This window comes from Sciurus carolinensis, chromosome 5 (assembly GCF_902686445.1).
Source record: "Sciurus carolinensis chromosome 5, mSciCar1.2, whole genome shotgun sequence".
Lineage (NCBI taxonomy): Eukaryota > Metazoa > Chordata > Mammalia > Rodentia > Sciuridae > Sciurus > Sciurus carolinensis.
The window spans coordinates 165,915,145-165,938,954 of NC_062217.1; the positions used below are offsets into that span (position 1 = coordinate 165,915,145).

At 39.6% G+C, this 23,810-nt stretch overlaps 1 pseudogene; it reads left to right on the top strand.

Moving 5' to 3' along the window:
- The first annotated feature begins 995 nt into the window (after window positions 1-995).
- Window positions 996-19,946, top strand: LOC124985804 (mortality factor 4-like protein 2; annotated as a pseudogene).
- Window positions 19,947-23,810: the final 3,864 nt, after the last annotated feature.

Sequence of the window (23,810 nt, forward strand, 5' to 3'; positions counted from 1 at the left end):
AGAGAAAAAGATGAGTTCAGATGCTCTCCCTACACCGTAGCGTGCACCTCTGCCTCTTGCTTCTCAGTGCGCCCTAAAACTGCCGTGAGCCAGCAGGGGATGTATTTACTGTGGCTTTGGGGCTGGCAGCACAGACTGCTGCTAACCCATTTTCTGGCTCATCACTATTTTCTTTTGGGGAATCGACCAGCTCTCAAGACTCTCAGAACTGTGAAGAAGTCTCATTCTATACAGATGATAAGAAAAACGAGTGAATAGAGTTTGGCTATAGTTCCTGCCTTTTCTCCTTTATGGTCTAGTCTCTGGGGGACACACTATAATCAAAGCTTTTTTTTTTTTTTTTTTAAAGAAATTCCTTTTCACCAGAGTCTAGAGGTTCCAGTCAGTATTTTAGTCCCCAGATTGGAGGTGACCTTAAAACTCTGCCCTCTGTTAGGCAGTGGAAAGATGACCTTCATGCTCAACTCAGATATTTGGCAATTAGATAGAATTCCAAACAAGGCCTAATTCCTAATAATATGCCGTACTACACTTAAGGCGAGCACAAGCCATGCATTGAGGTCACAAAAGCTGTATCTTGTGACCTCACTGAATTCTTCATAATCCTTCATGGCAGTTAGTTGGTATTTAAAAGTCACAGATGGTTGGGTTGAACTTCTTCTTGGGTTTGTCTCTATTGGCAAAGATAAATTCTGATTTCCAATAAAGACCTTCTGACAGATCTCTTAGTCTTTGTCATAGTCCTAGAAGTCACAGATTTTTAATTTCAGTGTATCCCAACTTTGCTATATATTGCCAGTAGTATAATCAGAAATAATCTTAGGGGATCTGCAAATGGTTTTTAAAGTTTCAGTGGCTATATATTTATCTTAAAGGAACTTTAAAAAATACAACCAGAACACCAAACCATTGAGTTCGGATATATTCTGTAATCCTTTTGAAATACAGTAGATGATTTAAAAGAAAATATTAAGTGAATACTCAGCTATACGAATATGGCAAAAATCATGCTGATGGTACAGAAATGACGAAAGTGTGGGAAGCTGTGAATTAATGGATTCTGTTTGGGTCCATTGGGGTGAAGCTGCTTTAATTTTAAAATTTCAATCAGGCTAAGATTAGGTGGCTCTCAAAGGTAAATTATCTCAATTATTCCACATCTGGAGATCCTGAAGAGAATGTCAAACCAGCTGTGGACCTCAGTTTCCTCTTTTATCGTCAGCTGTTCTTCGCTGATAATAAAAGTTCCATTCTTACAGGGCACCTCACTCTATGTGAGCGTAGGCTCCAGGGTTGAACTGTTTGTGTTTGACTTCTGAGCCTACAACTTAACCATTGTGTGTATTCAGGAAACTTAACCTCTTTGAACTTTATTTTCCTCACCTGTAAAACGGGAAAAAAGGGTACCTAGCTTGCAAAGTTCTTCCTAAGATTAATAAATCAAAACACATCAAGGACTTAGATCTCTCATCTCATGAAGTACTGAATAATTTTTTTTATGCATCTAATTTTTGTATTTTTCTTACAATGAGCAAATTACATGAAAAGACAAAGCAAACATTATCTTGGAGAAAGGTATATATATCATCTTAAAAAGAGCAAATATTAGCATTGAGATGAATTCTTATCCAAAGGAAAAGCAACTGAAAGGAATTCAGTGTAGAATATACAGTGAAAAAAGGATTTTTTCCAAAGGAAATTTTTTTTTTATTATTTTATTGTAAACAAATGGGATACATGTTGTTTCTCTGTTTGTACATGGCGTAAAGGCATACCATTTGTGTAATCATAAATTTACATAGAGTAATGCTGTTTGATTCATTTTGTTATTTTTTTCCCTTCCCCCCCACCCCTCCCACTCCTCTTTTCCCTCTATACAGTCCTTCCTTCCTCCATTCTTGCCCCCCTCCCTAACCCTAACTCTAACCCTAACACCCCTCCCACCCCCCATTATGTGTCATCATCCACTTATTAGCGATATCATTCGTCCTTTGTTTTTTTGAGATTGGCTTATCTCACTTAGCATGATATTCTCCAATTTCATCCATTTGCCTGCAAATGCCATCATTTTATCATTCTTTATGGCTGAGTAATATTCCATTGTATATATATACCACATTTTCTTTATCCATTCATCAATTGAAGGACATCTAGATTGGTTCCACAATCTGGCTATTGTGAACTGAGCAGCTATGAACATTGATGTGGCTGTATCTCTGTAATATGCTGATTTTAAGTCCTTTGGGTATAGGCCAAGGAGTGGGATAGCTGGGTCAAATGGTGGTTCCATTCCAAGTTTTCTAAGGAGTCTCCACACTGCTTTCCAGAGTGGCTGCACTAATTTGCAGCCCCACCAGCAATGTATGAGTGTACCTTTCTCCCCACATCCTCGCCAACACCTGTTGTTGCTTGTATTCTTGATAATCGCCATTCTAATTGGGGTGAGATGGAATCCTAGGGTGGTTTTGATTTGCATTTCTCTTATTACTAGAGATGTTGAACATTTTCCCATATGTTTGTTGATTGCTTGTAGATCTTCTTCTGTGAAGTGTCTATTCATTTCCTTAGCCCATTTGTTGATTGGATTATTTGCATTCTTGGTGTAGAGTTTTTTGAGTTCTTTATAGATTCTGGAGATTAGTGCTCTATCTGAAGTATGATTGGCAAAGATTTTCTCCCACTTTGTAGGCTCTTTCTTTGCATTGCTGATAGTTTCCTTTGCTGAGAGAAAGCTTTTTAGTTTGAATCTATCCCAGTTATTGATTCTTGCTTTTATTTCTTGTGCTATGGGAGTCCTGTTGAGGAAGTCTGGTCCTAAGCCGACATGTTGAAGCTCTGGACCTACTTTTTCTTCTATCAGATGCACGGTCTCTGGTCTGATTCCGAGGTCCTTAATCCATTTTGAGTTTAGTTTCGTGCATGGTGAAAGATATGGGTTTAGTTTCATTCTGTTGCATATGGATTTCCAATTCTCCCAGCACCATTTGTTGAAGAGGCTATCTTTTCTCCATTGCATATTTTTGGCCCCTTTGTCTAGTATGAGAAAATTGTATTTATTTGGGTTTGTGTCCATGTCCTCTATTCTGTACCATTGATCCACCTTTCTATTTTGGTGCCAATACCATGCCGTTTTTGTTACTATTGCTTTGTAGTAGAGTTGAAGATCTGGTATTGCGATACCCCCTGCTTCACTCTTTCTACTGAGGATTGCTTTAGCTATTCTGGGTTTTTTATTCTTCCAGATGAATTTCATAATTTCTTGCTCTATTTCTGTAAGGTACATCATTGGGATTTTAATTGGAATTGCATTGAATCTGTATAGCACTTTTGGTAGTATGGCCATTTTGACAATATTAATTCTTCCTATCCAAGAACATGGGAGATCTTTCCATCTTCTAAGGTTTTCTTTAATTTCTTTCTTTAGTGTTCTGTAGTTCTCACTGTAGAGGTCTTTCACCTCTTTTGTGAGATTGATTCCCAAGTATTTTATTTTTTTCGAAGCTATTGTGAATGGGGTAGTTTTCCTAATTTCTCTTTCTGAAGATTCATCGCTTATGTATAGAAATGCCTTAGATTTATGTGCATTGATCTTATATCCCGCTACTTTACTGAATTCACTTATGAGATCTAAAAGTTTTCTGGTGGAATTTCCTGGTTCCTCTAAGTATACAATCATATCATCAGCAAACAGGGATAGTTTGAGTTCTTCTTTTCCTATTCGTATCCCTTTAATTTCTTTGGTCTGTCTAATTGCTCTGGTTAGAGTTTCAAGGACGATATTGAAAAGAAGTGGTGAAAGAGGGCATCCCTGCCTTGTTCCAGTTTTAAGGGGGAATGCTTTCAGTTTTTCACCATTTAGAATGATATTAGCCATGGGCTTAGCATAGATGGCCTTTACAATGTTAAGGAATGTTCCCACTATCCCTATTTTTTTTAGTGTTTTGAGCATGAAGGGGTGCTGTATTTTATCAAAAGCTTTTTCTGCATCTATCGAAATAATCATGTGATTCTTGACTTTAAGTCTATTGATATGGTGAATGACATTTATTGATTTCCTGATGTTGAACCAACCTTGCATCCCTGGGATGAAACCCACTTGATCATGGTGCACTATCTTTTTAATATGTTTTTGTATGCGATTTGCTAAAATTTTGTTGAGAATTTTTGCATCGATGTTCATTAAGGATATTGGTCTGAAATTTTCTTTCCTTGATGTGTCTCTGTCTGGTTTAGGTATCAGGGTAATATTGGCTTCATAGAACGAGTTTGGGAGGGTTCCCTCCTCTTCTATTTTATGGAATACTTTGAGAAGTATTGGAATGAGCTCTTCTTTAAAGGTTTTGTAGAACTCAGCTGAAAACCCATCTGGTCCTGGACTTTTCTTTGTTGGTAGGCTTTTGATGACATCTTCTATTTCATTACTTGAAATTGGTCTGTTTAAATTGTGTATGTCCTCCTCGTTCAGTTTAGGCAATTCATATGTCTCTAGAAACCTGTTGATGTCTTCGAAATTTTCTATTTTGTTGGAGTATAGATTTTCAAAATAGCTTCTAATTATGTTTTGTATTTCAGTCGTGTCTGTTGTGATATTTCCTTGTTCATTCTGAATTTTAGAGATTTGGGTTTTCTCTCGTCTTCTCTTTGTTAGTGTGGTTAAAGGTTTATCAATTTTGTTTATTTTTTTTGAAGAACCAACTATTTATTTTGTCAATTTTTTGTATTGTTTCTTTTGTTTCAATTTCGTTGGTTTCAGCTCTCAGTTTAACTATTTCCTGTCTTCTTCTACTTTTGGTCTTGGTCTGTTCTTCTTTTTCTAGGGCTTGGAGCTGTAGTGTTAGGTTGTTTATTTGTTGAGTTTTACTTCTTTTATTAAATGCGCTCCATGAAATAAATTTTCCTCTAAGTACTGCTTTCATAGTGTCCCAGAGATTTTGATATGATGTTTCTTTGTTCTCATTTACCTCTAAGAATTTTTTAATTTCCTTCCTAATATCTTCTGTTATCCATTCATCATATAATAGCATATTGTTTAATCTCCAGGTGTTGGAGTAGTTTCTGTTTTTTACTCTTTCATTTATTTCTAACTTCAATCCATTATGATCTGATAGAATACAAGGTAGTGTCTCTATCTTCTTGTATTTGCTAACATTAGCTTTGTGGCATAATATATGGTCTATTTTAGAGAAGGATCCATGTGCTGCTGAGAAGAAAGTGTATTCGCTCTTGGTTGGATGGTATATTCTATAAATGTCTGTTAAGTTTAAATTATTGATTGTGTTATTGAGATCTATGGTTTCTTTGTTCAATTTTTGTTTGGAAGATCTGTCCAGTGGTGAGAGAGGCGTGTTAAAATCACCTAGTATTATTGTGTTATGGTCTATTTGGTTTCTAAAATTGAGAAGGATTTGTTTAACATACATGGATGAGCCACTGTTTGGGGCATAGATGTTTATGATTGTTATATCTTGCTGATTTATGCTTCCCTTAAGCAGTATGAAATGTCCTTCTTTATCCCTTCTGACTAACTTTGGCTTGAAGTCCACATTATCTGAAATGAGGATGGATACTCCAGCTTTTTTGCTGAGTCCATGTGCATGGTATGTTTTTCCCCATCCTTTCACCTTTAGTCTATGGGTATCTCTTTCTATGAGGTGAGTCTCTTGCAGGCAACATATTGTTGGATCTTTCTTTTTAATCCAATCTGCCAGTCTATGTCTTTTGATTGATGAATTCAGGCCATTAACATTCAGGGTTATTATTGAGATATGATTTGTATTCCCGGTCATTTGGTTCATTTTTAAAATTTTATTTATTTATTTATTTTTTTGACACAACTTGGTTCCTCCTTTATTTGACATTTCCTTTAGGATAATTACTCCCTTTACTGATTTGCTTCTTTGTGTTTTATCTCTTCCTCATGGAATATTTTGCTGAGAATGTTCTGTAATGCTGGCTTTCTTTTAGCTTTTGTTTATCATGGAATGATTTTATTTCATCATCAAATTTGAAGGTAAGTTTTGCTGGGTATAAGATTCTTGGTTGGCATCCATTTTCTTTCAGAGCTTGAAAAATGTTGTTCCAGGCCCTTCTAGCTTTTAGGGTCTGGATTGAAAACTCTGCTGATATCCATATTGGTTTCCCCCTGAATGTAATTTGGTTCTTTTTTCTCACAGCCTTTAAAATTCTGTCTTTATTTTGTATGTTCGGTATTTTCATTATAATGTGCCTTGGTGTGGGTCTGTTGTAATTTTGTGTATTTGGAGTCCTATAAGCCTCTTGAACTTGATTTTCCATTTCATTCTTCAGATTTGGGAAATTTTCTGATATTATTTCATTGAATAGATTGTTCATTCCTTTGGTTTGTTTCTCTAAGCCTTCCTCAATCCCAATAATTCTCAAATTTGGCCTTTTAATGATATCCCATAGTTCTTGCAGATTCTGTTCATGATTTCTTACCATCTTCCCTGTTTGTTCAACTTTGTTTTCAAGGTTAAATATTTTGTCTTCAATATCTGAGGTTCTGTCTTCCAGGTGTTCTATCCTATTGGTTGTGCTTTCTATGGAGTTCTTAATTTGGTTTATTGTTTCCTTCATTTCAAGGATTTCTGTTTGTTTTTTTTTCAATATCTCTAACTCTTTATTGAAATGATCTTTTGCTTCCTGAATTTGCTCTGTTAACTGTCGATTGGTGCTATCATTCAATGCCTGCATTTGCTCTTTCATCTCATCATTCAATGCCTGCATTTGCTCTTTCATCTCATCATTCAATGCCTGCATTTGCTCTTTCATCTCATCGTTTGCTTCCCTGATCATTTTAATTATGTACATTCTGAACTCCCTTTCTGTCATTTCTTCTGCCATGCTGTTGTTGGATTTTATTGATGTAACATCTAGATTTGTTTGGGGCATTTTCTTCCCTTGTTTTCTCATATTGTTCAGGAATCAGTGGGTCCTTAAGATATTGCAGATTTCCTCAATTGACTTATAATGTCCCTGAAGATTGCTAGTATATCCCCTCTTATCCTTCAGTAGCCTGCAGTCTTGGAGGAAGTTGATAATGCGGTGCTCCACAAGGAAGCTGCCTCTCTAGGGATGGTGACCCTCAGGTGGGGTATATTCCCTGATAGTGGGCAGAGGTGCCTCCACTTGTTGACCAATGGTCATCCAACGGGGAACTAGGCTGCAGGCTGAGGCAAGGCCTGTTTGTGCCTGTGTCTCTGGTTTTACCGTCCTTGTGGGAAAACCTCACCCGGCAGGGAAGACTCACCCGGTGGGGAGGTCTCACTGGTCAGTTCCCCTCCTAGAGGTTCCCCTTAATCTACAACTACCGCCTGGGCTGGGCTGCCTTCCTCTGCAACGTTCCCAGGAGCCCGGACCTACCTCCTGGGCCTGGGAGCCTCACCCTTCGCAGAGGAATCTCCTTAGGCTGCTTTTCCTCAAAGAATCTGCCCGCAGTCTGGAAACTTCGCTCTGCCCCTAGGCGTGTCTCTGTGCGGCTCTTCCAGCAAGAAGCTGGTCCTGGGACCCTGCTTTGCACCTAATCGCCTGGCTATGCGGCCCCTCCTCTGAGCTGCCACCTGGAGCCCCATACAATAGCTCCGAGACCCAGAGACCCGCCACACACCTCCTCCTCCAGACAGCCGCCCGGTTTCCGACGCAGTCACTAGGAGTCCAAGCAACTCACTTCGTGTCTCCTCCTCCCGCCAACCGCCTGTAGCCCTAGGCAGTCACTCCGAGTCCAAGTGACCCGCCCTGTTCCTCTTCCTCCTCGGGGTAGCCCCCCGGGTGTTCAGGAGCAGTCGCTTTGAGTCCAAACAACTCACCACTGGCCTCCTCCTCTGGCAACCGCCTGTGGCTCTGATGCAGTCACTCCTAGACCAAGCGACCCGCCGCACTTCTCCTCTTCCTCCAGGCAACCCCCCAGTGTTCAGAAGCGGTCGTTCTGAGTCCAAACAACTCGCCACACAGCTCCTCCTCTCCTGAATAATTTTTAACTATTATTTAGCAATTATTTAGGGTTTCTGAAAGGGTACATAAAGATAGTGGTTTATACATAAAATTTCATTAATGATACCACAAAAAGAATTTATTTAAATGAAAAACTCTTGATGAGTGTGGTGGCATTCTCCTGTAATCACAGCGACTTGGGAGGCTGAGGTAGGAGGATCACAGTTAGAGGACAGCCTCAGCAACTTAGTGACACCCTGTCTCAAAATAAAAAGGGTTGGGGATGTAGCTCAGAGGTAGCATCTCAACCCCCAGTACCAAAAAGGAAAAGCGAGAAAAGAAAAACTCTCCAGTCCCATTGAGAAGCCAATGACTGGATTATTTCACAATAATAAATCACTGTGAAATGTAGCACTTTTCAAAGTCTTGAATAGGACAGGTTAAAGGTGAGGCTATTCTTAGAGACATTGAAATTGGTAAGGTCTGAAAGGCATTTCTTTCTACTGGTTTCCATAATGACTTGGCATAAAGAAAGTTACTTTGAAAGGTAAGATGAATTAGCTGTTTTCTTGGAGGCAGATGTTTTGGAGTACGGTGGAAGACCTTCAGGCTAATGGTGTAGCTCCAGAAGGAGATCTTCTATGTTTCTCCTGGAAACCTGTTGGAGAAACCCTAGGTTAGGGTCCTTAGAAACGAGTTTTGGTTTCTGTTTCTCTTTAGCACTTACCTGAATAGGGAGAAATTTCTTCCTTAGTTAATTTCTTCATATTTCTCTTCCTTTCTTTTACTAGGAATTGAACCCAGGGCACTCTACCAGTAAACTACATCCCCAGCCCTCTTCCTATTTTATTTAGAGACAGGGTCTCATTAAGTTGCTTAGGGCCTCGCTAAGTTGCTGGGGCTGGCTTTGAACTTGCAATCTTCCTGCCTCATTCTCCCAAACTCCTGGGATTATAGGTGTGCACCACCTCGCCTGGGCTCCCAGTCCTTTTTAGTTTTGAGACAGGGACTCACCAACTTGCCCAGGCTGGCCTCAAACTCGTGATCCTTCTGTCTTAGCCTCCAGAGTAGACGGGATTATAGGTATGCACTACCACACTCAGCCATGAATCATGTTTTAATGTCTTTCAAAGACTATGCTCCATGGGCTACTTATATCAGAATATTATATATAGTCTGTTAAAATGTAGAACCAAACCCAGAAACTCTCTCTTTCTTTTTGCAGTGCTGAGGATTGAACCCAGGGTCTCATCCATGCTAGGTAAGCACTCTACCACTGAGCTACAACCCCAGGACCTACTGATTTTTAAACAGAGTATTTTAGTAACATCACCTTTGTCCCCCCCCCCCCCCTTTTTTTGTGGTGCTGGGGATTGAACCCAGGACGTTGTGCTAGTGAGGCAAGCACTCTACCAACTGAGCTATCTCCCCAGCCCTAGCAGCGACATCTTTAAAACAATTTAGAGTCCTGCATCCCCAGCATAAATTTTGAGAAGGGTCCCAACTCAGTCTGTTCAGGCTGCTATGACAAAATACCTGAAGACTAGAATTTATAAATATCAGAAATTTATTGCTTATAGTTCGTGAGACTGAAGTCCAAAATGGCAAGGTGCCAGCGGATTTGGTGTCTGGTGAGAGTCCGTTCTTCATAGATGGCACCTCCTTTATGTTCTCATGTGGTAGAAGGGACAGAGGACTCTCTTGGACCTCTTCAAGGCATTAATCCCATTTATAAAGGCAAGAGCCCTCATTATCTAATATCTTCTCCAAGGCTTCACCTTTTAAAACTATCACCCTGGGGTGTAGGTTTTGAACACATGAATTTGGGGGCCTGGGTACAAACATTCAGACCATGGCAAGTTCTTTAACATTTTCACTACAAAGTGGGCAGACTGTCCTCTAGGAACAGAGGGAATGGGTTGGGAGATTTCCATGTTCCAATCAGGGACTGCTTTGAACCCAGCTGTCAGGAACTGGGTTGGGTACTGGCAAGTTCCTGTAAGGCAGACTAAAGCCCTCAGGGCAGGAGGAGCCCCAGTCTTTAAGGTGGACTTTATTTGCACAAACCTGCCACTCCTTCCAGAAGCTCATGGTTCCTGAGCTCTCCCACGGAACGCACTTCCTCTAGTCCTGTCCAGCAGCCTCTGGGCTCTACAGGACCTAGGAATAACCCTCTGTTCACTCTCAGTCTGCAGCACAGACTGCATGCCTGGAATGTGGGGTCTCTTGTACATTTGCATTCACATTTGTTCTAGTTGCCCAGCTGTCTGCTGCTTGGATAATGACAGCAGCACATTTTCACGGAGCACTAAAGGGTTCACACGCCCTAGTTCACTGATTCTTACAGCAGATCCAGGAATCAGCTAGGGATGCCCTTATCCAAACCTTGGAGATGAGGAGATTGGGGTTCAGAGAAGCTTCAGATTTCACAGCTTGTGAGTGAAAGGGCTTGAACTGGGACATAGACACACCTGATTCTAGGACTTTCCCCCTTATCTGTGCTGACTGGTCACCTTATATGTCCCTACCCAGGGGCTGGGTGACCATTCCTGCTCCCCTCCAGTTAGAGCAGGTCACCACCTGTGCAGGGGGCTGCTTTCCCCTGTCTAGGAAGCAGTTTGGCTTCCTGTGTTGAGAGTTACCTTAGGAGGAGGTAGCTAAGGAGGAGTGGGCAGCCGCAGCCTTGGGCTACCTTTGTGCTCTGCACACAGTGGAGGGGCCATTTGCTCAGCTTGTAGCTAGGGCGTTTGTGCCAGAACTTCTACAGCAGTTCAAAAAAAAAAAAAAAAAAAAAAAAAGCTGGGGGAGGGAAGAAAGGATGGGAGGGAAAGGAGGGAAGAGCTTGGCTCTGCTGCCAGAGAAATGGCAGTTTCTCAGGAAAGACCAGCCTTCTGGCACAGTGGGGTATTCTGCCCACTGGCAAGCCTGGGGTTGGTGTGTGAACACGCCAGAGTGGACCACGCACTTCTTTCCAGGGCTGTGGCAGACTGAGGTCAGCGGATTCATCCAATTGTAAGAGACTGTATCTACAGCCTGTTTCTGGGAGGGCGGGGCATCAGAGGCTGGGGGAGGAGCATAGGTGGGAGGGGCGGGGCATCAGCCTATGGGAGGGGCATGGGTGGAAAGGGCAGGGCATCAGGCTGTAGGAGGATTAGTAGGTGTTCTAGGGAGAGTTGTCCATGAATTTGCATCCGTATAGTCTGCCGACACCTCGTTTTTTGTTGTTTAAAGTTAGCACAACTAAGTGAATTGTACTGGAACTATATTTCAAAACTGGGGTGGATGTCACACACCTGTTTTTGAGACCTTAAAACTCTAGAGGGCCGGGGTTGTGGTTCAGTGGTAGAGTGCGCCTGGCATTTGTGAGGCACTGGGTTTGATTCTCAGCGTCGCCTAAAAATAAATAAATAAAATAAGGTTCATAAACAACTAAAACATTAAAAAAAATTAAAAAACACAAAACTATAGAGGATTCCCTAGAGACAAGACCTACATGGATGAGGATTTCATGAATTTTATTTTCCAAAGGGACTCTGGGTGATGGTGCCCCCACTATGTCAACATGGGGACAAATAAAAATGTGGAAAACCATCCAGCTGCTTCTTTTCAGGAAGAGACAGAAAGGTTCTTGCTTGCTAAAACCAAATCCCTGATTTGTAAAGGAGCTTGGTTCTACTTTGCTATTGCAAAGAAGAAAGGATAAAAATGTTCCTTCTCATTAAATCTCCCCATATTGTGTCCCAGACCCCCCAGCACCCCTCCATCTCTTGCTGGGAGGTTTATGGTCCCCGCAACCTTGGTTCTCTCCTGACACTCACTTTATCTGTTTATTTATGCTCAGCTCTGCTTTGCATCACTCTCTGGTCTCATCTTGTTTGATGCATCATAAATACTAATGAGCTGGATAGTCTCTCCTACTGACAGCAATAAAAAGCAGCGTTTGGGTGGTGTCCCCAAAGGAGCCCCAATTCACCAAACGGGACCAGTTTAGATATAAACAGGACATCCATTGGACAGTTCTCCAAGGGGAAGTGCCAGTCGCTCACCTATTAGTGTTAAATAACACAGACGAATTTTCCTTCCTGTGTCAAGGTGAGAGGACTACATCTGTTTGTGAGGCGAAGAAGCAAGTGGAAGTGGGCAGGAGGAAGGAGCAGAGTGGAATGTGGGGGAGCACTTGCCAGCACAGATGGCAAGGGACAGTAGGTGCAGGAGGCGGAGGGCTAGCCCGGCCAACGCTGGCCCCTGAGGAATTTAGTGCAGCGGCTGCAGGGCTTCTCCAATTAAAGAATAATCACACGGGTATTGCAATTTCTGCTTCTTCATACGTATGTTTTAGAAAATCACCCTGAAGTAGCCTGGTGTGACTTTGGCCTTTTTTTTCTTTTCATTCTCATTTGGAGAACTGTCATATCTCTAGTGGTAGAAAAATTTTGCACTGCAAACTGGAGTTTTTGCACAGGGTGGGCGGTTCTTCCCTGGCCAGCTGTGCAGCTAACCTTTCACCTGGTGGCTAATTGCTGTGTCTCTCAGAAGCTGAAAGTAATTAGAAATCAAGAAATTAGAAATCTCAGTCAATGGGAAATTCTGAAGGTCTTTAGCAAACTGTTGTTTTCCTCCCAAAGCAAAATTTGCATACATTCAGAATTAAGAAGGAAGTATGTTATTTAGAAGGACCCATGATCTAAATATGCTAACACGAGCAGGTCTGGAGAGGATTTAAGAGAACAGAAACATTTCAGGACTAAACTTTATGTACAACACTAAACATACATGTCACTCCAGAATATGTATGTATAAACATTAGAGTACATGTATGTACAGTAGCTGTCAGAGGGTTGTTATGAGGATTGAAAAAGATGAAAAGACTGGGTGTAATGCTTAGAGTGTTGTCTGTAACAGAGCCTTAGCTACCACTATAATGTAATGCATTGAGAAAGATTTGTACAGAACTTGTAGGCAAATTTCTTTTTTTTGTTAAATTGGTGCATAATAGTCATACATAATGGTGGGATTTGTTGTTACATGTTGGTACGTGCACATGATATAACAGGTCAGTTTGGCTAACATCCCTCCCCAGCATTCCTGCTTCCTTCCCCTCCCCTTCCTCTCTCTTCTTTGGATCTCCCTTTGCTCTTCATTCAACTACTCCCTACCTTTCTTTTTCCTTTTCCACTCTAGCTTCCACACATGAGAGAAAATATACCACCCTTGACCTTCTGAATTTGGCTTATTTCCTTAACATAATGGTCTCAAGTTCCATCCATTTTCCTGCAGATGACACAATTTCACTTTTCTTTATGACAAATTAAAAGTCCATTGCCTAGATACACCACATTTTCGCCATCCATTCATCCACTGATGGACACCCAGACTGGTTCCATGGTTTGTTGTAGCCAAACTTCTAACAATGGAGTGGGGTAGATGGATGAGGTGGCATTTAGCTTTATCTTCAATGTTGAAATAATCTTGAAAACAATCTGTTCATACATTACTTGCATAATTAAAAATTAACAGATCTCAACAGAAAAGTGGATATAGTCAGATGAAAAATTTGAGACATCATAAGTGGTACGGTCTTTGGACCTGGAGAAAGGGTATCCTGAGTCTTAGGCTTTAGAGAGTCTTGCATATCACACACCCACACAGATGTCACAGAGCTAACAGGGAGCTCTGTCACCGAGAAGCGCTCCTTTTGGGTGCAGTATGACTCACAGCCCTAAGCATCTGCTTTGGGGACTTGCCCCTGTTCAGGTTCCAGGGCAATGCTCCTGGCTGTCTGCCGCCCTATGTCCTTGAAACAAAGGCAATGGCCTCCAAACGCCATGACCTTGAGAGTACTGAGTGCTGCTGTGTGCTGGGTCTGCCTGGGAGAGTAGGATGATTTGGGCTGCAGAGCACTGAGGTAAAGAAAAGACAATTTAATTAATTTATCTTTAATTAACTTGCAATAGATTTTTGCATAAAGAGTTATTGTTTCTCCATAGTGCCAAGCATTCATTTTCTTGCTTTGCTTCGTGTTCCAATTCTTGGTTCCAGAGGTCCTCATAAATTAGTGCAGTATTTGCAGTAGTTACACATGGCAGCTGAGGAGTAATTTGCAACATTAAAATAGTGCATATTATTCTTAAATTTGTAATTATGTAGGTCTAAATATAATGAGCACTAAATGTGATCCTTACTCTTTACATAGGCAACCAGGTAGAAATTGAATGTAAGAATTAGGAGTAATTTTTCTTCTATAAAATATACTTAATAAGCTTCAATTATACTTTTAAAAACTTAAATAAAACCCCAGCTTTAATAACTCTTGATTTAAAAATTTTATATTTGTTCATTAAAATTTATATTTTGTGTACACACACATTTTGAAATATTTTAGAAAAAATAAACTATTTTGAAAGCATGAAAAGTGTTTCCATTTTCAAAATCAAATTTTTTATTTTGTCCCTTTTGATGAAAATTCATTCTAGTTTTGTATGTTTTGAATATTACATTTTTATTATTTAAAAATGTAGGCATTATATCAATGCAATACAAGCTATGAAAATCTTGATTATAAAATTATAATTATACTTTTACTGAAATGAAGTTAAGAAAAATTCTGAAATAGATATAATCTGTGAATGATGTATAATACCTTTATTACTTAATAAAGCATCTAGATGTGCAATAACAAATTTAGTTGTTGGATGGTTTGCCAACTTTTAGTTACATGAAAACCTAACTTTACATGTAGTTTTGTTATTGTCCTTATGAAGCTATACTTATCAAAAGTGGAAGATAAAGCACTTCATGTAGCAGTTTTGATAGCTTGGTTTAAAAACTGTATTGAGGCATAACGAACACGTACCTCTGCTTGGACTGTTAATCTGCGGCTCTGTACAAGTTGGGGTGGACCTGAGAAAACGTGTGATTTGTAGAGCTAGCCCTGATTTAGGCAGCCAGAGCTGCTTATTCTGGACTGTTGGTTTGCGGGGTTCCTTGCTCCCTCCCGGCCCGAGTCCAGGTTGCAAGTGGCTGAGTGGCTAGGAGGATGTGCCTTTCTGCTTTTTCTCTCTCCCCTCTGCTTCTTAACCTTCCTCTCCACAGTGCATGGGTTGTGTTCCTAACCCTTTAGGTAAAACCATAGTTCTTCTCCTCCTTCTGTTCCATTTCTCTAAAGCCTGCCCTCTTGCATGGTTACCAACCAATTCCTGCTAAATCATTAGCTGATAACTGAAATCTTACCCAAAGATGGGGGTAAGGGATGGGAAAGGGAGGCCCTTTCCAGAGATAGTCGTGCTGGCGGAAGTCGGCGGTCCTCACTGTGACCTCACATTGATTCCAGGCATTAAAAAGACTCAGGATGAAAATTACCTTTTAATTTTTTTTTCTAATTCTCTGAGTACCTCAGGAAGAAAGTTTCAATTTGTTGCCTTATGCATTGTAAGGCTTCGTTTTCTGTAAGTTTTTTTAGACGAGAAATCAAGTTTACTGAGTTAAATTTACATGAAATAGACCATCAATTTGAATTTGATCAATGTATACATTATGACCACCACCATGATCAAGATACACATTTCCACCAGGTTCAAGGGACTTCTGCCTCTTTATGGTCAATCCCTCTCTCTATTCAGGCCCTAGGAAGCCACTGACCTGCTCTTGTCAGGTAGATTAGATTGCATTTTCTAGAATTTCAAATATTTGAAATCATACAGGACATGTATTTTGTACCCGGGTTCTTTCATTCTGCATGTTTTTGAGATTCTGTGTCGTGTGTTCTGGTAGTTTATTTATTTTTTTGTAGCATATTCCTTTGTATGGATATACCAAAATTTGTTTATCCATTGATGAGCATTGAATTATTTGCAATTTTGGTCTAGTATGAATAAAGCTACTTTGAACATTTGCATGAAAGTTTTATGTGCACATATGCTTTAATTTTTTGGGGGGTAAATAATAAGGAATGGGAATGCTGGTTTCTATATTAGCACTATGTTAAATTTATAAGAAACTTTTTTTTTTTCAAAGTATGTAATTTTACACCCCTATCAGCAAAGTTTGAGAGTGTTATTGCTCCACACCTTTGTCAGCATTTGTTATTGTCAGTCTTTTTAATTTTAGCCATTCAAGTAGGTGTGTAGCAGTGTCTCATTGTGACTTTAATTTATACTTCTCTGATGATTAGTCATGTGGAACACACTTTCATGTGCTTATTTGATTTGCCATCATTTATCTTCTTTGGCGAAGAGTCTGTTCAAATTTTTTGCCCATTTATCTTATTATTGAATTATAAGTATCCTTTATAGTCCTCTTACTACAGTGATACCGTCATGCCTATGTTTATAGCAGCACAATTCACAATAGCCAAACTATGGAATGAACCTAGGTGTCCATCAATTCATGAATGGATAAAGAAAATGTGGTATTTATATAGAATGGAATTTTATTGAGCCATTAAGAAAAATAAAATTATGGCATTTGCAGGAAAATGGATGGAACTAGAGACCATCAAGTTAAGTGAAATAAGTCAAACTCTGAAAGCAAAGGGTCATATGTTTTCTCTCATGTGGAAGCAAGAGAGGAAAAAGGAGAGAAAGGTGGGGGCAGAGCTCATGAAAATCAAAGGGAGATCAGTAGAGGAGAGGGACCATGGGTTGGGAGTTGTAGAGGGAGGGGGAAGTGCTGGGGAATGACAGTGGCCAAATTATATTGTTATGTTGTGTGCATGTACAAATATGTAACAGAAATCTCATCAATATGTACAACTATAATACACCAGTAAAAATGTGAAAAAAATATTTTTATATATTTTAGATAGACATAAGTTTTGCAAATATTTCTCTCAGTCTTCAGTTTGCCTTTTTTATTGCCTTAGCAGTGTTTTCTTGAAAGATTTATATACATATATATATATATACATATATATATATATATATATATTTTTTTTTTTTTTTTTTTTTTTTTGTGGTGCTGGGATCCCCAGCACCTTATGCTTGCAAGGCAAGCACTCTACCAACTGAGCTATATCCCCAGCCCGAAAGATTTATATTTGAGGGTTTTCAAGTTGGTGGAATAGAGGAGGTCGCTTTCCGGGCTACTTCATGGAGTGAGACCAAGAAAGCAGACAGGCAGCTTCTCAGCAAGGTAGGTGGGCAACAGAAAGCAGGGGGACTTTACTGGAATTTAAAACTGGACATTCAAAGCAGATCGGGGGCTCAGGAGGTGGGATACAATAAAATAGGGAAGAAATCCCCAGCGGCACAGCCACTGCCGTGGTTTGGCCAGAAGCACCAGCCAGAGTGGTCCCTCCGTGAGCATAGTGGAGGGATAAGGGAATTAAAGGAACCCACATTTTGGGAGGCCCCAGTGCATGTCTGGGTGTAGAGCATTTAGAGATCAAGGACATCGCCTGGCAAACCTGTAACACACTGCACAATATCTGTGTTTGGGGAAGGAAGCTGCCATCTCTTCAGGTGGCTTGCGGAGGGCCAAGTCCTGGTGAACCCGAGTTTGGCCCGAACTACAGGCCCAGTAAACATACACTGCATGACATAGAGTGTGCTTAAGTACCAGGAGGAAACCAAATGTGGAGAGAGGTTTGCTTACGCAGGGGACAACTGGTTGTGGAAACTCACCTGGCTCTAGCCCTCCGCCTCCAATCCCACTGCTTGCAGGACCAGCTGGCAGAGATGCATCCGGCCGGGAACTTGGAAGGGTGGGGTGGGAGATATTGTCTGGAGACTGGACCTGAGACCAGGAAATGTGGGTCCGAAGGTGATATAGGGGACTAAGAATTGGGTCCCTCCACCACATGACTGTAACCCAGGGCAGATCCCTGGGGTACAGTTTTCCAGCGTGGACTAGCAAGTACCGGAGGTGTGCTGATTTAAAATCTGCAGATTGGTCTCACTCTAGCAATCCAAAGGGTGGACCTGACTGCTGAGAAGAGAAACAGAATCTTTTGAACGCCGGTGGAAATCATTCTTTAACTCTTCATCAGATCTTTATTTTTTTAAAAATTCTTTTTCTGTTTAATTGTGACCTTAATGGTAATGGTATATGGACATTTATAGATATTCATACTTGTTTTTCTCATTTGTAGCATTTTTGAAGTCAGTTATTTTTTTGTGGATTAGTTTTTTGTGAACTAGTATGTTTGATGAGTATATTTTAGTTTTGTTTTGTATTCTTTTATTTTTATTTTTAATTAAAAAAATTTTTACTGTATATATTTTTCTTTGTATAATTTTTCTTTTATATATGTAGCATATATATTTTTCTCCTGTTTCCCTATATTCTCTTTTCTTCTGCTAACAACCAATCTCAATTGTTGTCTCTTTCACTCTTCCTTTAATTTTTACTTCTTTTCTTCTTTCCCCTCATAATCTTCACATTCTATATCACTTCCATTCTCTCCCTGTTCACCATTTGCAATTATAAACCCTTTTGCAATCTTGCTTTTTTTATTGTAGGCAATAACTGATCATACATATCATTTCTGTTTATTGCAATAATTAATATTGTAGATGTCATAGTAGGAACTATTTATAATTCTGTATAATGTTTGCATCGGTTGTTCTTATTTTTTTGTCTCCCCCTAAACATGAGGTGCTGGAAGCCTTCAGGGACACTATAAGTCCACGGGGTAGAAACTCTACTACCTCAGATCCATAGTGTTAGATGGGTAGACACACAAACAACATGAAAAAGCAAGGGAATGAATCACCCCATACAAACTGAGATGCTCCAATAACAGAATCCATCAACACCACAATGGAAGAAATGTCAGAGAAGGACTTTAGAATGTACATAGTTAAACTGATCTGCAAAGTAGAGGACAGTATAAGAAATGAAATCAGATTATGGCAGTTGGAGGAATGGCAGTGGTCGGCTGCTCAAAGAACTGGATTCTTGTTTCAGATCAACATCAGAAAAGCCAAGTTTGCCATACAGTAAGGATCAGGAGATCTGATTATAGAATTTGGGGTTGTGTCTCCCACTTCCTTCTTCCACACCATCCCAGAAGATCTGTAAGATTCATCTGGGAAATCACTAGAAGTTCTTAGAAGGGAAAGAAGGAAGATTGTTGGTTGGAATAAAAACAGGGTTGAGTGAGTTCCAGAAAGCAGGGTTCTCAAACTCGTGGACAACAATCTTCCAGAGAAGACAACTTTGAAAAACCAAAGCAACATGCAGGGCAGTAGGATGAGAGGGGCCTTCTAGGAGAAGAAGACAGCTGGTCCACAGTCAAAGAAGCTTTGAGTCTGCTCTCCCAGGAAGGGGGGTGGTGGCTCTGCAGAAAACCTCCCTTCGGGATCCGTGAGGAGGACAAGAAAGAACAAAAGGAAGACTCCTGGAAAAGGAGATGGAGGCAGTACCAGCGAAGCACCCCAGCCCCGACGGAAGGAAAGGGCCTGGGAAGACCCCACTGTGGAAAGTGAAGAGGCATTTGAGAATAGAGTGGAAGTTAAACTGAGGATTCCTGAAGAATTAAAACCATGACTTGTCGAGGACTGGGACTTGGTAACCAGGTAGAAGCAGCTGTTTCAGTTCCCTGCTAAGAAGAATGTAGATGCTATTCTGGAAGAGTATGCAAATTGTGAGACATCACAAGGGGATGTTGCTAACAAGGAATAGGCGGTTAATGAAGTTGTGGCAGGAATAAAAGAGTATTTCAATGTGATGTTGGGCACTCAGCTGCTCTACAAATTTGGGAGGCTCCAGTATGCCAAAATCCTTTTGGCCCACCCTGATGCGCCCATGTCCCAGATTTATGGAGCACCACACCTACCGAGATTGTTTGTGAGAATTGGAGCAGTATTGGCTTTTATGTCCCTTGAAGAGAAGAGCTTGCATTATTGCTGGGTTATCTGCATGATTTCCTAAAGTATCTGGTAAGGAATTCTGCATCTCTGTTCACTAGCGGTGATTACAAAGGGACTTCTGCTGAGTATAAGCACAAAGCCCTGGGGGGGGTGTCTACTGACCACTCACTATTACGTCTGGTACTGTAAACACTTTCTGTTCTTAGTCTTTTCCTTGTATAATTGATGTTCTTGAAAATTGTTAATGTATAACAGGGCTTATGTTTCAGTTTGTTTTCTGTTCTGTTTAAACAAAATAAAAGGAGTGTAAACTCCTTTCATTTCAAAGTTGCTACCAGTGTATGCAGTAATTAGACAAAGAAGAAACATTCAGTAGAACATTTTATTGCCTAGTTGACAACATTGCTTGAATGCTGGTGGTTCTGTCCCTTTGACACTACACAATTTTCTGATGTGTTAAATGCTACTTGACAAGATGCCCTGATTCCTAGTGCCAAAGATTCAACCTAAGGTATATATCCCAAAACCCATGGATTTGTGCTCTTTTTTTTTTTTTTTTTATGGTGCTCGAAGTAAAACATCCCATCCTCTGCAAATCCATCTCTGTTGCTCCTTAGGCATTCTATCTTTGCTCAAATTGTTGAAGAATGGTGGTTTGTTTCATGGTTTTTGTATTTGAGTCTAATGCACGTCCTAACATGATAGAGGCAGTGCATTATTGTGTAGCCACAATTTCCGGGAAAAGTTGATATTTTAAGAATTGTATTTCAGATCTTAAATGAAATTTGTTTCTAAATTTCAAAGCAAAAAAAAAAAATGAAATCAGAGAAAATACAGAAAATAAAAGATCACTACAATAAAGAGGCAGAGATTCTGATAAAAAAGAAAAGAGAGAAAAAAACCAAGCAGAAATCCTCAAAAAGGAGGAAACAATAAACCAAATTAAAAATTTAATAGAAAGCATCACCAACAGACTAGATCACTGGGAAGACAGAACATCAGGCAATGAAGACAAAATATATAATCTTGAAAATAGAGTTGACCACAAAGAGAAGATGTTAAGAAACCATGAACAGAACTTCCAAGAACCATGGGATAACATGAAAAGACCAAATTTAAGATTTATCAGAATAGATGACGGTGTGGAGATACAAACCAAAGGAATGCACAATCTTTTCAATGAAAGAATGTCAGAAAATTTCCCAAACCTAAAGAACGAAATGGAAAATCAAATACAAGAGGCTTCCAGGACCCCAAATGTACAAAATTACAACAGACCCACAACGCAGCAGATTATAATGAAAATGCCTAGCATACAGAGTAAGGATAGAATTGTAAAAGCTGTGAGAGGAAAATATCAGATCGTATAGTGGGAAATCAATTTGGATCTCAGCTGATTTCTCAACCCAGACCCTCAAAGCTAGGAGTACCTGGAAAAACATATACCAAGCTCTGAGAGAAAATGGATGCCAACCAAGAATCCTATGTCCAGCAAAACTAAGCTTCAAATTTGAAGATGAAATAAAAACCCTCCATGATAAACAAAAGTTAAAAAAGAATTTGCAACTAGAAAGCCTGCACTACAGAACATTCTCAACAAAATATTCCATGAGGATGAAGTGAAAAAAAAATAGTGAAAACCATCAAAGGGAGGAACTACATAAAAAAAGAGTCAATTGAAGGAGAAACCAATTCAAGTTGAAAACTAGAAATAAACCCAAATGCCTGGGAATACAAATCATATCTCAATAACCTTGAACATTAATGACCTAACTCATCACTCAAAAGACACAGATTGGCAGATTGGATTAAAAAACAAGACCCAACAAAATGCTGTCTCCAAGAGACCTCATAGGCAAAGACATCCAGTGACTGAAGGTGAAAGGATGGGAAAAAACATATCACTCACATGGATCATGTAAACAAGCAGGACTTTCTATCCTCATATTAGATAAAGTGGGTAACTTTATATTTTATTTTTAAATATATATATTTTTAGTTGTCAATGGACCTTTATTTTATTTGTTTATTTACATGTAGTGCTGAGAATCGAACCCACTGCCTCACACATGCAAGGCAAGTGCTCTACCACTGAGCCACAACAACCCCAGTCCAATATGGGGTAACTTTAACATGCCTCTGTCACCACTGGATGTAGATCCTCCAAACAACTAAATAAAGAAGTTATAGAACTAAAAAATACAGTTGATAATTTAGACTTAATAGACATATATGGAATATTTCATCCATTAATGACTGAATACTCTTTCTTCTCAGCAGCACATGGATCCTTCTCTAATATAGACCAAGTTATGTAAGCTATCACATCTGTTGGCCTACAATTTTTAGCATCTGTAGGGTTGATAACTCCCTTTCCACTGATACTAATTTTTGTGTTCTTGCTTTATTTCTTGATTAGGCTTGTTTGATTTTTATCAAATTTTAGCTGTATTATTTCTTCTCTATTTCATATATTTCTGCTCTTACTCTTATTTTTCTTCATACTACATAATTTGAAAATAATTTGATTGTTATTCTAGCTTCTTTCTGATACAAGTAGTTTGTTACAAATGTTCATCTGAGTATTGATTCATGCCAGTGATCCTGATATTTTAAACTTTTATTATCACTTAGTTCAAAGCACTTTTCATTTACTTTTCTTGTGCTTTCTTCCTTGACGTCTGAGATATTTGTAAGTGTGCCATTTAATTTTGAAATAGCTGACATGTGAGGATGGGGTTCTACATATCTTAAGGTAATTGATTTCTATGGAATAATCATGTACGAAATAGTCTGCATGATTTCAAATTTTTAAAAAAAGTAATGGAAATGCTTTTTATATTGATTGTATTGACTACATACATGTCAAAACTGATCGAATTGCATACTTCAAATATGTGCATTTTCTTATACTTCAATTTACCTCAATAAAGCTTTGGAAAAAAAAGAAAGATTTATATTTTGATGCAGTCCGAGTTATCAAGTTTTAAAAATAGTTCTTGTTTTCTGTGTCTTAAGAAATTTTTGCCTAACTCAAAATCCTTAAGATTTTCTCTTATGTATTCTTCTAGAAGTTATATAGGATTGGCTCACATATTTAGGTCTGTGATCCATTTGAGTTACTTTTTTCTGTATAATGTGAGGTAAAGTGTGGAGATTTGTGTGTGTGTGTGTGTTGTCTTTTTGCATGGATGACCATTTGTTGTGAATTTTGTTTTTTTGCCCAATAAATTGCCCTGACACCTTAGTTGAACTATGACTGATCATATTGTGTGTGTCTGGTTCTGGACAGCATTCTATTTCATTTATTTGTGTTTTTTTTTTATTTCCCACAGAAACCACACTACCTTAAAAGACGGAGTTTGGGAAAATACAACAAGAGAATGAAAAGCCTCAGATACCTCAGAAATAAAACTCTAATAAAAGAGCAGCCAATGGTTAAGTGACCGTTTGGAGCCTCCCAAATCACATGGACAATTCCATGTGCAGGGAAGAGAATTTCTATTCTGGAATTAAACCTTCAGTTGAGCTTCTTTTTATAAAGTTGTTCCTGGGATGCTCTGTGGTAACCAAACTCAGGGGTGCCTCTGTATTTAGGGGTATGTAAACTAAATCTTGGATATTTACCCTGCACCTGGAGATCTGAAATGGTGGGAGATTAGCACTTGCTCCCATCACAGATGACATGTTAGGGGTTAAATGGAGATCTCACTGCAGAAAATCTTACCAAGTGGAGAAGGAGGAGGTGCCTTTCTTGCTGATGTGAAAAGTCAAAAAATTGTTGCCCTGTTTATCAGATGCCTGGAATCCAGTTTTTTCTGTCTCTGACTGGCAGTGTGACCTGGGCTAGGAGTCCCTTCCCGTGATGCATCCCAGTTTCAGTGGATAGGACAACATAATTGTGCTTTTATTTGCCACCTGCGTTCCATGTAAGTAGGTTGAATCCTGGAGCCGAGAACAAGGCCGCGTCAGGTCAGAAGGGCGTCAGCCCTTAGTTTCAATCTCTTCCTAGAGCGCACGGCCTGCTTCAGGAACAAAGACGTGATTAGCCCA